Source organism: Spermophilus citellus (assembly GCF_964194105.1).
Source record: "Spermophilus citellus genome assembly, chromosome: 11".
NCBI lineage: Eukaryota > Metazoa > Chordata > Mammalia > Rodentia > Sciuridae > Spermophilus > Spermophilus citellus.
Genome location: NC_138192.1, coordinates 49,839,083 through 49,852,756, shown reverse-complemented (window position 1 = coordinate 49,852,756; position 13,674 = coordinate 49,839,083). Strand labels below are relative to the sequence as shown.

The 13,674-nt window shown below is 34.4% G+C and overlaps 1 protein-coding gene across 5 annotated transcripts in view; it reads left to right on the top strand.

Annotated features, from left to right (window-relative positions):
• GTDC1 (glycosyltransferase like domain containing 1) overlaps nucleotides 1-13,674 on the top strand; it is a 397,042-nt gene that overhangs the window by 174,486 nt on the left and 208,882 nt on the right. The window contains exon 1 of one of the 5 annotated variants that reach the window (XM_081261472.1): nucleotides 9,813-9,939. The exons of the other annotated variants lie outside the window; for them this stretch is intronic. The gene's annotated coding sequence lies outside the window, so the exon portion shown is untranslated. Of the gene's footprint in view, nucleotides 1-9,812; nucleotides 9,940-13,674 lie in introns of those variants that run through there. 5 annotated transcript variants of the gene reach the window in all.

Below are 13,674 nucleotides of genomic sequence, written 5' to 3'. Positions count from 1 at the left end.
TGAGCTGTTTTTTTAATGATTACTGTTTTTACTATTCAGTTGGACTGGATTTTTCATTTACAATTTATATAAAAAAATGGAACAATGTTGCCAAGTTTGTTATTAAAACAGGATTGACCATTCATCTTTTAAACTCCAAGATGTTCAGTTCCTTTCCTCTCTAACCATATATGTAAATATTGGCCAGATCTATAAAATGATTAGAACACAAAAACTACTTTGATCTGACATCAAATTTGGGCATTCACTTAGTGAATTTTAACCTCCTTGTGTTACATGATTGTTTTTCTGACTTATATGTGAAGTAATATGGCATGGCCAGTTACTTACAGGATGCAACAAATGGGGACGTTTTGCAACAGGGTACTGAAGCAAGACAGTCACAGACAATTGACTCAATTAAATGTGCTGTTCCATTCCATACAATGATCCTATGCAAGTGATCTGATGATATAGATTTTAATCAAGGAAAGGTGTTGGCTTAGAGAAATCCAAGAACAAAGTAAAGCTAGTAGAAAAATATGGCAACAGAGAGACCAGTAAGAATCAAATCTAGAGAGATTGATGCTTGATTTTAGCTAGTGTTCAGCTAAAGTTTGCCTTGTCTTTCCACTCAAGAAATCCAAAATTATGTAATACTAATGACTAACTTAGAGGATTTCCAGCATCTTCTCTGGGTTGCATGGAGTTTTATCAGGTACCACTCTAATTTTGACAAAGAAAAGATTGTCAAAGGAAGGGAAAAGAGGTTGAATTAGGTAGAGTTCCAGACCATCAATTCCTGCTATACTCAGGGTATTTTTATGTATTTTGCATATCAGAGTTTTATCTAAGAATTCTTTTGAGAACACTGGATTCTTTAAAGAAAAAAAGTTTGAGAAACTATTTCATCTGTTTATCACAGATAGAGTGATCTTATTTAGTACTATCTCCTCTTTTGCTATTGATGTGACAGAAGTATATTGAATACCTGTTGAGTGCCTCACTCTGTAACACTTGACAAGCTTCTTTAGTCTTCTGTTGGGCTATTGAACAGTCTCTACTGTAAGTCTTAGGTTTTTGCTGTGGTTCTGCATCCATCTCACATATCTTTTCTCTATTTTCTTGATCATCTTTTCCTTAACTTCAGAATGATTTCTGTACCAAAGGTGCCAAAATACATGTCTTCAATCTGACTTTGTCATTTAGTTCCCATGTAAGTTTTGAGAAGTCATCCTTTTTTGAGCCTAGATTTTCTAATTTGTACAGCTAACGTGGGTATCAATCCTAGAAGGATGAAAAGGGATAGTGAAACTAACTGGCTGCAATTTAGGTAAGTATAACAAATAGTACTGTTTTCATTGTTATAATCAGTGTCTTCTGGACTATATTTCTAATGCTATTTATGTATTTATTTGATAAGGAATGTTTGTTGAGGGATGCAGTGGCACATGCCTGCAATCCCAATGACTGGGGAGGCGGAGGCAGGGTAGATTGTGAGTTCAAAGGCAGTTTCAGCAAGTTAGAGAGGCACTTAGCAACTCAATGCATCTCTGTCTTCCTGCAAATTCCTAAAAACAAAAAACAAGAAAACAAAAAAAAAAAAGAAAATACAAAAAGGGTTGGGGAAGTGAAGAAGGAGGAATGCTTGTTTCTATAGCTCCTGATACTTTAAATATAGGATTTGCTAATTATTCATTTTTCATACAAGAGACAACAACTTTGATTTTTATATTTTTTATTGATGGAATGATCTTTCTAATCTTCACATTTCAGAATCTTGAAAGTACCTTTTCTTTTTTTTGTAATCAGATTTCTTCAGGCTTTCATTTTAGCTTGTTGGGATTATTATGATAATCTCATAACTATTCTTCCATCGTCCTTTAATATCTTATATCTTGCTGTTATGGATTTTAATTTTTTTGATATTTTTGATTTTTGTTTCTCTCCTCCCAAAATGTATGTAGCCTGAACTTTCAGTAACCCCTTGGCCCTGCCTCCATGTTGCATTCAGAATTTGTCAGCCTTGCATTGAAGGTCCTCTACAGTCTATACTTAATCTGCATTTGCAACTTCTCCTTTCACATGACTCCTCCATGAATCTTCTACCCTTCAGCCAATCTCATTCTCCTAAGAGGTGTTAGAGATTTGGTCTTCTAGATCTTTCCACAGACTCTTATATCTAAGATTTTTCCCTTTTTTTGAAGAACTCCTGATTTGTGAGGCCCTTTGAAAATTTCACTTCATGAAAGCATTTGTAATTTCCCCTCACACAAGTGTGGTTGTGAATCTTTTGAGAATTCATCACGTCATTCTTAGTCTTTGAACTACTCCGTGTTGTGTAACACTTCAAGTTATTGCAGAAGTATGGTTACCCCTTTCTTGAGATTCACTTGATCATTGCATTTCTGTTTCTTTTCATTTCTGAATCATATTTGAATCAGCCTCATCCCTGGAGTAAAAAACAAAATGATTGTTGAAGTAATGTAACTTTATTTTACAGTTTTCGTCCTTCCATGTTACTTGTGCAAGTAGGAATAGTGGCTTCCAACCAGTTCCTCTTTATTGAAAATATAAGGAACCATTTTAATACTCTTTTTTTCCTTGATAAGATGTAGGAATATGTGTGCAGAGAATATTTCAGGCATTTTTATTTTTATCCATGTTAAAATATAGTTGAATGAAATTGCCTTCTAATCAGAAACTAAAATTTTATAAAAGTAGATTTACTCATTCCTAAAAGGGTATCTTTCCTATTCTTTGAGTCATCTTCAGAAGGAAATTTCTTTTTGTAGTATGTCCATATTTTAAGGAATTAGACTATCAAATCCTTTTTGTATTAATAGAAATCAACCAATCTTTTGCTACTTTAATGTTGTCAACCATTCACTTTTTATGGCTTTTTTTCTTAAATGCCAGAAAATAAAATGCAAAGCCCCACCCTATATTAATATAGTTTTATAGTTAAGATTTTACATTCACCAAAGTCCAGAAATTTAAAGTTATAGTTCCCAGAAGAATCCTAATTCAGTCACATTGCATAAACTGATATTAAGGCTGAAATGTATCATCATTACAATAATGCAAAATACTCATATGCATGAGGACATGGTTATAGTTGCTGAGGGAACCATAATTTTGGATTTTTTGACTTTTTTGCACATACAATTTCAACCATAATGTTACGTTAATGCAGTTTTTTTTTTCATTGACTCTGAGGTAATATATGTGCTGCTATATTTATTTTAAATATAAGTTTTTATTGGCTTCATTTTTTCTTCTGAATATCTGTAAACGTGTTCTTACAGAGATCTGCTGTCTCTGCAAAGAGAACTACCTAAGGAATATTTCTCTACAAAAATAATTTTTAGCCTCATGTATACTGATATTCTTTGCCTTTCTCTCTCACACACGTACACACAGAGACTCACACACTTATGTTGCATTCTGGCACATTATAGAAGCAGGTAGCATACTCAGTACCTGCTGTTGAAAGTGTTGACGATACTGAATTATTTATTCTATCTTCTACACTATCCAAAATCGTTTTGGGTACTTTGACACATTTTGGTCTCTTCCATATGGATACTTCATGGTGGCAGAGTTGCCAGATGCTCAGGTTTTGTGACAGTCTTAGTTTTTCAAGGACTGTTGGAATATTCTTGGGAGAATCTCGCCTTGTTACTGATTCCTATGGAGTGGGAAAATACTAAAATTTCTTTGAAAGTGTTTTTCAAGACAAGGAGTTATTATTACAAAGAAGTTACTAGAAGGTCCCATCTGAGTATATTTAAATATAGGGACTTAGTAAAGAAGCAGTTTATCAAAAAATTCATTTGCAACAAGCTGCCATCACCCTAACAGTGGGTACTTATATCAGTATATATAAATTTGGGAATTAAACAAAATTGGAAGTATTTAAGAATTTGGAATATGAAAGTTTTGCTATCATATAATTTCAGCCATTTATGTATATTTCAGATTGCAAAGACAAAGAGCTAGAAGATATCAAGTCTAGTTTATGTTTTTATCCTTTATCAAATAGACACACACATATGTATGTATATATAATACATAATAATCATATATGTGCTATGCATATATATTTATGCATATATTCATGTTAAATAGTTGCTTAATTCAATTGAATGTGGATATATAGATTGCAGGTATTTGCTTTGCCTTTCCAGTATTAATAGACATGCACACATGACCCCTTTCCCAATCTTTGTTTTTAACATTCACATGACTAGATATTCATCTTTTAATGTATGTCTCATGTGGAGGCCAAGTCTGAGTGCCTGTCTTGCTTCTCTCATGGCATTTTGCATATTTCCTGGCATTCAGACCATTTTGTACAAGGAGAGGACCAGGAAGGAAGGACAGGACTGACTCAGAAGGGTAGCCTCCTCCATGCTGGGGACTATATGTAAATGTCTCACATGTCATTAATGGCTCTTTTCTGCCATTATGACCCAGGACACATGATTCTCCGGTGTGTGATCCTTGGATGTAGGCAATGGGACATTCAGATAACAGGGGATATCTGTAGTGAATCTCTAGTACATTTATACTCATATTCAAGTACTTTTGTCCACATTGAATGGAGGGCAGGGATCAAACATGATCTAAGTGCTTTTTTTTTTTTTTTGAGAGAGAGAGAGAGAGAGAGAGAGAGAGAGAGAGAGAGAGAGAATTTTTTAATATTTATTTGGTGTACCCAACATCTTTATTTATTTATTTATTTTTTATTTTTATGTGGTGCTGAGGATCGAACTCAGCGCCCTGTGCATGCCAGGCGAGCGTGCTACTGCTTGAGCCACATCCCCAGCCCCTCTGAGTGTTTTTTTTTTTTTTTTTTTTTTTTGTGGATGAACAGACTTTTTCTTCATTTAAGTGGAGAATGTTTCATACAAACTTCTAACTTTAAGTTGCTTCCTCTGATTGGAATTAGGAAACCACACCCACGAGCAACCACTATGGTCTCCTTTCTTTTACTAACTGTATGGGCTCCAGTTTTGCCTTAACTGTTGGATCTGAGGCAGGTGACCTCCTTTTGTGCTCAGTCACTTGGTAAGGAAGTGTGACCTAGGAAATGTGAACATAGTTCCTTCTTGCTGGGTATGTGTGAGTTTGAAATCTAGTAAGCTGTGTTAGGTGGGACTAAGAGAAATGCATCTCAGAAAGAAGCTACATGATGTAGGCTGTGTAGAATCACACCGATGCATCATTTAAGATCATCCTAACAGTATTATATAGATTGAACTTTGGACTTTTCATCTGTTTTCACCTCTATGTGTCTATAAATTACTTTAAAAAGGGAATAATTATTTGAGTTGTGGTCAAGGAAAGCATATTTTTTAAAAAATATTTTTGTTTCGCTTATAATCACAGATACGAGACATTTAATTTTTAATTTATCCCATTTGATCTTTTAAAAACGTTAGCTTTCAAATGTTTCCATTTTGTGATATAGACTAAGTAATTAAAATTAGAATTTTCACAGGATTTAGCAAATCAAAGTTTATAATAAGAAATGTGTTTAAAATAAGAGTATAAAAGACCTGGACACAGTCCTGGGACTCAAACTTTTGAATTCTTTTCACTTGAAGATATACTGTATTATTGAAAACTTGATCCTCAAGCATTTCTTGAGTGCCTACTGTTTACAGTATACTTTGTTAGCTTTGACTTTTGTAATTAATTATCTAATGATACTCTTATGATGCAAGTGATGTGTAAAATAGCAAAACACTGGGGATACTCAATTATTTGCAGGAAATATTTCTCCTAATGGCATATTAAGCACCAAATTTGGGGATTATTTCAAAGAACTGTCATGGACTTGCCAAAACAAACACAGGAGGAATAATCAAAACACAGAGATAATCTTTGAAAAGCATAACAAAAAGTGTTGCGAATCAAACAGTAAAACAATAGAGTAAAGCATTCTGGGAAGCAAGTTTAAAGCTAATTCTGATAAGCACTGAAAAATTTAGATCTTGGACCTATTATAAAAAGACTGAATATTTATAAAATATTTTGTTTTGTGTTTGATAGTTTTAGAAGTGACCCAGTAAATAGCAAGTCACCATATTTTCCCTTGTTAGCTCAGTTGTTACTTGGGGACCAAGTAAGTTTCTCTGCTTGATTGTCAGGAATAGCTTAGTTGATGTGCCAGGAAGCAGACATTATTATTGTTGTTGTTGTTGTTGTTATTCATGTTATGCTTATTTTAATTATTACTGTGTCATAATACTCAAGCTTAAATGGAGATAGTGTCCAAAAGCCTTTTTCTTACCTGTGCTCTTTCCCCCAAGGCTTGTGCCTGAGCTGAGTTTTCTCTATCTATTTGAGTGACAGCATTCTGGCTAGACTGGTCACTGTGTTCTTATATATGTGTAACTTAGACATTGCAGGTGGCAGGATGATAGAACTTGTGTCCATTACCTTGGGTCTCCAGTCTTCTGACTTATAGTGTTTAGAAATGTACTCCAGAGACTCACAAGTGGCATGAACTAAAGGGCAAAGAACATTCCAATATAAAATGATATGCTGCTGTTAAGGAATAGTTTTCTACAATAGATTAATCATGAGATGAATTATAAATATTTCACATACTAATTATATTAGTTTATGGAGATAAAACACCATATGAAGTGTTCCCAGCACACTCAGCAAGTTAGATGCTCTTTGCATGTTAATCAACTTGCTTCTTCAAGGATGACGATCATGAATCCCTGAAGATGACAGAAACTATTATCATGATATTGTACATTTCTGATCTTTGTACCAGGTTGACACCTTCCTTTCCCCATGAGTTCCTTTTCTTTGGATCGGATCTTGAGTACTTCATATATTAGAATGGTAAAATGGAGAACAGTACTTGAAATATTATTAGGAACCCTAAGAAGAAAGTAATGGGCTTCGTCTAAAATGACATCAAATAAAACTTCCTAGAATCCTGTTGGGTGCTCAAGTAAGATGGGGCATTTATGCTTCTTTTTTTTTTTTTTTTTTTTTTTTGCATATTGAGGATTAAAACCAGTGGCACTCTGACACTGAGCTACATTCCCAGCCCTTTTATTTTATATTTTGAGATGGGTTCTTTTTAAGTTGCCCAGGTCTGGTGATCCTCCTGCCTCAGTCTCCCAAGTAGCTGGAATTACAGGCGTGTATCACCATACCTAGCTCCCATGTGTTTTATTAACAGTAGGAGAACTCTTTATTATAAATCTTGAATCAGCCATTTTCATTTTCTCAGTGTCATTGGGGAAAGGAATGCTTAACTCATTCATTCACTTATTTTTTTTTTTTTGAGAGAGAGAGAGAGAGAGAGAGAGAGAGAGAGAGAAATTTTTTCAATATTTATTTATTTTTTTAGTTTGTATGTGGTGCTGAGGATCGAACCCCGGCCGCACGCATGCACGCATGCACGCATGCCAAGCGAGCACGCTACCGCTTGAGCCATATCCCCAGCCCTCATTCACTTATTTGGACAGCTATTCAGCACCTGAGTAGGATAGGGAACAGGAATGATAGAGGGCCTGCCCTAAGGGTGATAAGTGCTATGCTAGGGAAACTGTAGGATACTAAAGTAAAGAATAACACATTTAATTTATCTCATCAAGGACTACATAATTTAAAAGGAGGATCTAAGATAAGGTAAATTATTGAGGAAACCTGTAAAAGAGATATGTAAAATTATCTAACAAACCAGAACCCACATTTTTAATAGACATATTTTGTGACCACGCTCTTTGTTTTACTCCATTCTCCAGTGCATTTTCTTTTATTAGCTTATTATCCATTATCTTTAGTTACTACTGGGCTTTCTCCTGATATTTAGCATTTGTAAAACCTGTCTCTGTATTTACCTCTACTGCAGCCTATGATTTGTTCTCTTCATTTGTGATAAGGATTATTGTCACTACTTATTAGTATATGGAAGCTATAACCCATTGAGTCACCAATAGGTGCTCCCTTTTAATTACCATACCAGACATTTGTTTCTTTCTTCACTTGCAGTGCCAGCAAGTGCCTAACTCATTGTCCTGACTACCCCCATGGTATTTTAGTAGGTGGACTCCTTTGTGTTATTTAAGATCTTGCCCAGAGGGCATCTCCTTAGGCAAGCCTGCATTGATGGTCATTCTCCTCTCCACAGTTTGTACTCCTACTGAGCAGTCTAGTTAGTTAGCAAATATGTGATAACTCAAAGAGGAAATAAAATAATTCAGGTTAGCCTAGTTCTTTTTTTACACCCTTTACATTCTTTTATTTTTCAAACACAGACTTTGTTAAGTACAGTTAACATAAAAACATTCAGGAGTGAGATGATTCATAATAAGTATGGGGAAAAAAGTACAGACTTTGGCTGTCCACCACTTGGATGTGAAACACATCTCTTAGCATTTAAATAAACCTTTTGTGTTTTAACTTCTTGATCAGTAAACCAGGGACATCACTATTAGGGTGGTGGTGGAGAAGATTGAGTAAGGTAATGTACAGGAAGATTCTGGCGTGATATTTGGTTGCCTTTTTTCCTTAAAAATTATAAGCAACACCAGAATATTATGGTGGCTTAAGGAATTCATTATCAAAAAGTGACTATGGAAGTTAGGTGTAATGGTATACATCTGTAATCCCAGCAAGTCAGAGGCTGAGATGGGAGGATTACAAACTCAAGGCCAACCTCAGTAACTTAAGAGACTGTATCTCAAAATAAAAAATGAAAAGGACAGGATGTAGCAAAGTGGTAAGATGACCCTGAGTTCAATCCCCAGTTGATAGGGAATGAAAAAAAAAAAAAAGAAAGAAAGAAAAAAGTGATGAGGAGAGCCATGATTTTAAGTGAACTTGTTTTACCTCTTCTGTATCTGGATATTTTAGAAGCCACTTCCCTTATTTAAGTGTGGTAATGACTGATGATGGTATTTTATTTGATTCTTTATTTTTCTCATTTTACTACCATTTTTCATGGCAAATAAGAATTGATAAACCATTTAATTAAGAATGAGAAGAAATAGAGAATTTTAGTATAATAATAAATGTACCAGTGGTCACTATATTGCTAATGGATAAAGTATAAACTTATCTTGCCTTCAGGTCTGTTGGAAGACTACCTTTCCAATTTTATCTGATTGCTTATCTTTCTTATTTTTCATTTCAAAATGTAACTTCAGCCATTTATTTTTCTCTTGTCTAACTTATTCAAATATCTCTGCCCTTTACACCAGAGACCTCAGGACTAATCTTCCTGTGCCTCCCCCAAATCCTGAGATATCCTGTTTTTTTCACTCTTCTTTGTTTTTTCCCTTCCTCTGAACTGCCATAGCATTTAGTGTCTCCACCTTTGTTCACTGCTTTGTGACACTTTTGTGTGTGTGTGTGTGTGTGTGTGTGTGCAGAACAGAGCTGTCACTTATCTTGTTAAATACTATTTAATGTTTCCTGAATTTATGACTTGTTTTACCAATTATATTGTCAACTGTTTTTTAACAGGGTGATATCTGGTACTTCTTACATTCTCAAGTCAAGAGAGACTTCACAATACTCTGACTTGTTAACTTATTTGATAGAAGGTTTGAAATAGATATATCTAAAAATCTTCCAAGTGGATCATATTACCTTGATCTTATTAAACACACACACACACACACACACACACACCAAAACTCTTAGTAATGAATTCCAGGCCACAAAGAAATGAGCACATACATTAAAAATATTTAAATGAATGCAGTAAAATATTTAAACTTACAGATTTTTTTTTTCCCTCAATAGTAAGCCTACCCTCTCTTCCTCTCTCTTACTTTCTTGTTAGGAACAATTGCAGAGTGTCTTTTATGGATTAGGCACTGTGCCAGACATCAGGAATTAAAAGACTTAAGAGGTTGCTGAACTAATTTAAGAGACACCTGTATTTAAGTGGCACCTTTAGCTAAAGAAGCTCAACAAGTATTACATAATTTGTCCTTTTAAGCATGCAGTAGATAGATGTTAAGAAACCAATTTTGTGCTGGAGTTATTTCCTAGGGGCAGGTTATATCTACACAGCTTGATTCCTTGCCTTCTTGTCAAGTGCTTTTTACACAGTACCCTTTTGTCCACTGTGCCATCATAGTAAGTACACGATGGGAAAATTATATGGTAGAGAAAAGCAAAACTGCCTGATTAAGTAATGCCATTTCATACTATAAGACAGTTTGGGGGAAACTGGATTCTCTTTTTTTAACAACCTATAAATTACCCATCACAAGAACCTAAGGAATCAAATGACTGTGTTTCCTTTTCTTTTAGATAAGACTTCCATATTATGTTTTAGTTGTTTAGCAAATGAAAGCATTTTCTTATTTAGTGTTCTTAAAAGTTTTTGAAAATCCATAGCATTTAAACATGCAGTAGAAATGTTCTAATTAAAATGAAGAAGCTGACAATTAAAGCACAATTTTGTGTTAATTTTGTGTATGGATGAATTTAGTATAATGATGACTAATGAATATTAGAATTCAGTTGTATTCCTAGACAGCTTTCATGAATTAAACAATATGTTGACTCCAAAGACTTTTGAAATGTGTGAGAGTGATTTTCATTTATGTATGTATGTATGTTTCATTGAGTTCCTGTTATATTGAAGCACTGGCAAGATACTCTTTTGAGTAATAAAGTGAAGAAAGCAATCATACTCTTCCCCTACAGTTTTATCAGAAAACCCAGGCAGGCCATTGGACATCACCCTCAGCCCTAGACATCTTAGTCAAAGCCATTATCATTTCTTTTCTCCTTATTGTCTTCCCACAACTCTCTGCAATATGTTTTCCATATAGTAGCCAGAGTAAAGTTTTCCAGTATTAAAAAGTAATCTTGGGCTGGGGATGTGGCTCAAGCGGTAGCGCGCTCGCCTGGCATGCGTGCGGCCCGGGTTCGATCCTCAGCACCACATACCAACAAAGATGTTGTGTCCGCCGAGAACTAAAAAATAAATATTAAAAAAATTCTCTCTCTCTCTCTCTCTCTCTCTCTCTCTCTCTCTCTCTCTCTCCCTCTCTCCTCTCTCACTCTCTCTTTAAAAAAAAAGTATCTTAAAAAATCTTATAAAATACTTAAACAAAAGTAATGGAAATATAGAAGATTTTGCAAAACTTTGTAAACATATGAATATAAAAATCATACCCTTCTTGAAGATACTATTATATTCCATGTAGTCAAATCTATTAAAAATCATGATTTAGAAGTATTTTCAACATGGTAAAACAACATATTCTTAAGAGTTAAAATCAAAACAAAGTCTATAAAATAGATATACCTATTATAAACTAAAAATAATAAAATTAAATGCACCCAAAGTTCATATCTATTTATGTCATTTTCTAACTTAAAAGTCTTTTGTCTCTTTCCATTACTTTTATCATAAAATCCACAATTTTCATATCCTAACAAGGGATCATGTACTTCTTCAGCCTCACCTCTGGCCACTTCTTGACTGAACAAAGTGTTCTGGTGTCCTTGGTCTTCATTCCTCGGCCTGATAGTTTTCTTCTTGCTTAGTATTTATTTTTCATTTAGCCTAGTACCTTGTAAACAGTAGGTGTTTAACATATATTTGCTAGATAAGCACCAAAATGTGAATAGTGGCTACCCCTCTTTGGGCTGATTATAGGTGTCATTCACTTAATTTGCAGTTTTTTGTACTTAAAACATTTTTTTGTAAGGGGTATGTACTTTTTAATCATTACAAGAAAACAATGTAGTGTCTTTCAGGATTGGAGAGCTTGGTAGTCAAAACTGAAGTAATCAAGAGAAACTTAGAAATTAGGTTATCACAAGTGGGTCAAAGATCTGCTCAGAAAAATCAGTTAGGCAAACAATTGCATTTAGGGTTCCATGGATAAAAGAGAGATGGTTAAGGAAAGCTGGGCTATCTAGGGCTGTGCTTTCCTATATGGTAGCCAATAGTAACATATGACTATTCATTTAAATTTAAACTTAAATTAACCAGATCAAATTAATAAGGAATTAGTTCCTGAACTATACTGGCTACATTGAAAGTACTCATTGCTATATGTAGCTCGTTATATATTGACAGTAGAGTTAGAAAACTTTTCCATCATCACAGAAAGTATAGAAGCTAGGATCCTGCAGAGTAGGTATTAACAAACAAGAACCCAAGAGAGAGAAGGAAAGAACAAAAACTTTGGTAATGAGGCTGAACAACATGAATCCATATTGTGAGTTTAGGTTATTGAACAAAGTGGCACAGCTGGAAGAATTGGCTCTTTTGTCAAAGGGCTGCTGAAGCCATACAAAAAAAGTATTTAAGATGAGTTACACAGCTCAAACTGTTATCTGTGTTAAATCATATACTCTTTTCACTTATGTGATAAATGGTTTCAGGGAGGAGGGGGCCTGTTGTAAAGATTTCAAGGGGCAAGAGTGAGATAACCTAGCCCATGAAGGGTCACTACTAGATTGTATGGGCAGTGGCTGGAATATTGAATGTGTGCCCTCTGTGTTTTTATTTCACTTCCTTCCATACTGTTTAAGATATAAAACTAGCATCTTGATAATAATGCTCACACTCCTACAGGACTTAGGTATATTTTGGCATCTCTTTTTACATAGAAATAGGGTGAAAAGCAGACAACTGGGTTATTCAAACTGAGCAAAAAAAAAAAAAAAAAAAAAAAGAGTACGATCCTTAATTTTAAATTTTATTGTGTTAAATTGTTTTGTATTCTTTAAGCAAATATGATTCAAATTATAGATACAATGTGAGCTGGAAACAATCAAAACATGTATATGGATACTATCCCAAATACGGGGAATGTTGCTAATACGCTTGCAGCATAGAGCCATTTTGGTTAGACGATTATAATACCAACTTACTAGTACTTTGGGTGAAATGGTAAGCTAATGATGTAGCCATTAATTTGAATTTAGCAGACATTTTAAATATAGGTTTCTTTTACAGAGACAAAAGTTGCAATTTAAAGCTCTTTGGTGGTCTAAAAACAGCTTAATTCTGTAGTAGCATGGTAATAAGTACTAATCCAGCTTATACAGTGATTGTAGTATGTCATGTTTGTGAAAGATTGTCCAACTGCTTTCTCTGGGTTTTATGTTAATTTAAAAATATTAAACATAAAACCTTATAACATCTTCATGCTGAGATAAACTGTTCGATTTAACTTGCACTCAAGCAGCAGCTGTCAGGAATTATCTTGTTCCTAGTGGTTTTTGCTATCACCTTGTGCCCTTTCCTGCCAGAGACACACTGTGGGATGATAAAGCACACCTTGTTAGGATTTATTGCTTAAATAACACCTGAGGCAGGGTGAACATTGGTAGCCTAGGGATTAGCTGCTGATTGACTGATGCCATTCATTGTGTAATTATCAACTTTTAAAAATTGATGGTAGAGGGAAAAATAAAAATTGCTTATGCTTGCATTTCTTTTGTGGGCACCTTCATCATTTCTTTGGGGTGTCAAACTAGAGATTTAAGGAATTGCTTGTGGTCCAGTTTAAGCAACATTTTACAAATAATAAAGTCAAGTGAAGTACTTGAGTAATGATAGATAAGTGAGTACTGTTTCAAGATGTATTATACAATTACAGTTGATTTTCTTTTAATAATTAAACTGAAGGAAGTGTTAAAGTGGGCAGTCTCAAATGGTTAATGTTATGAAAATCG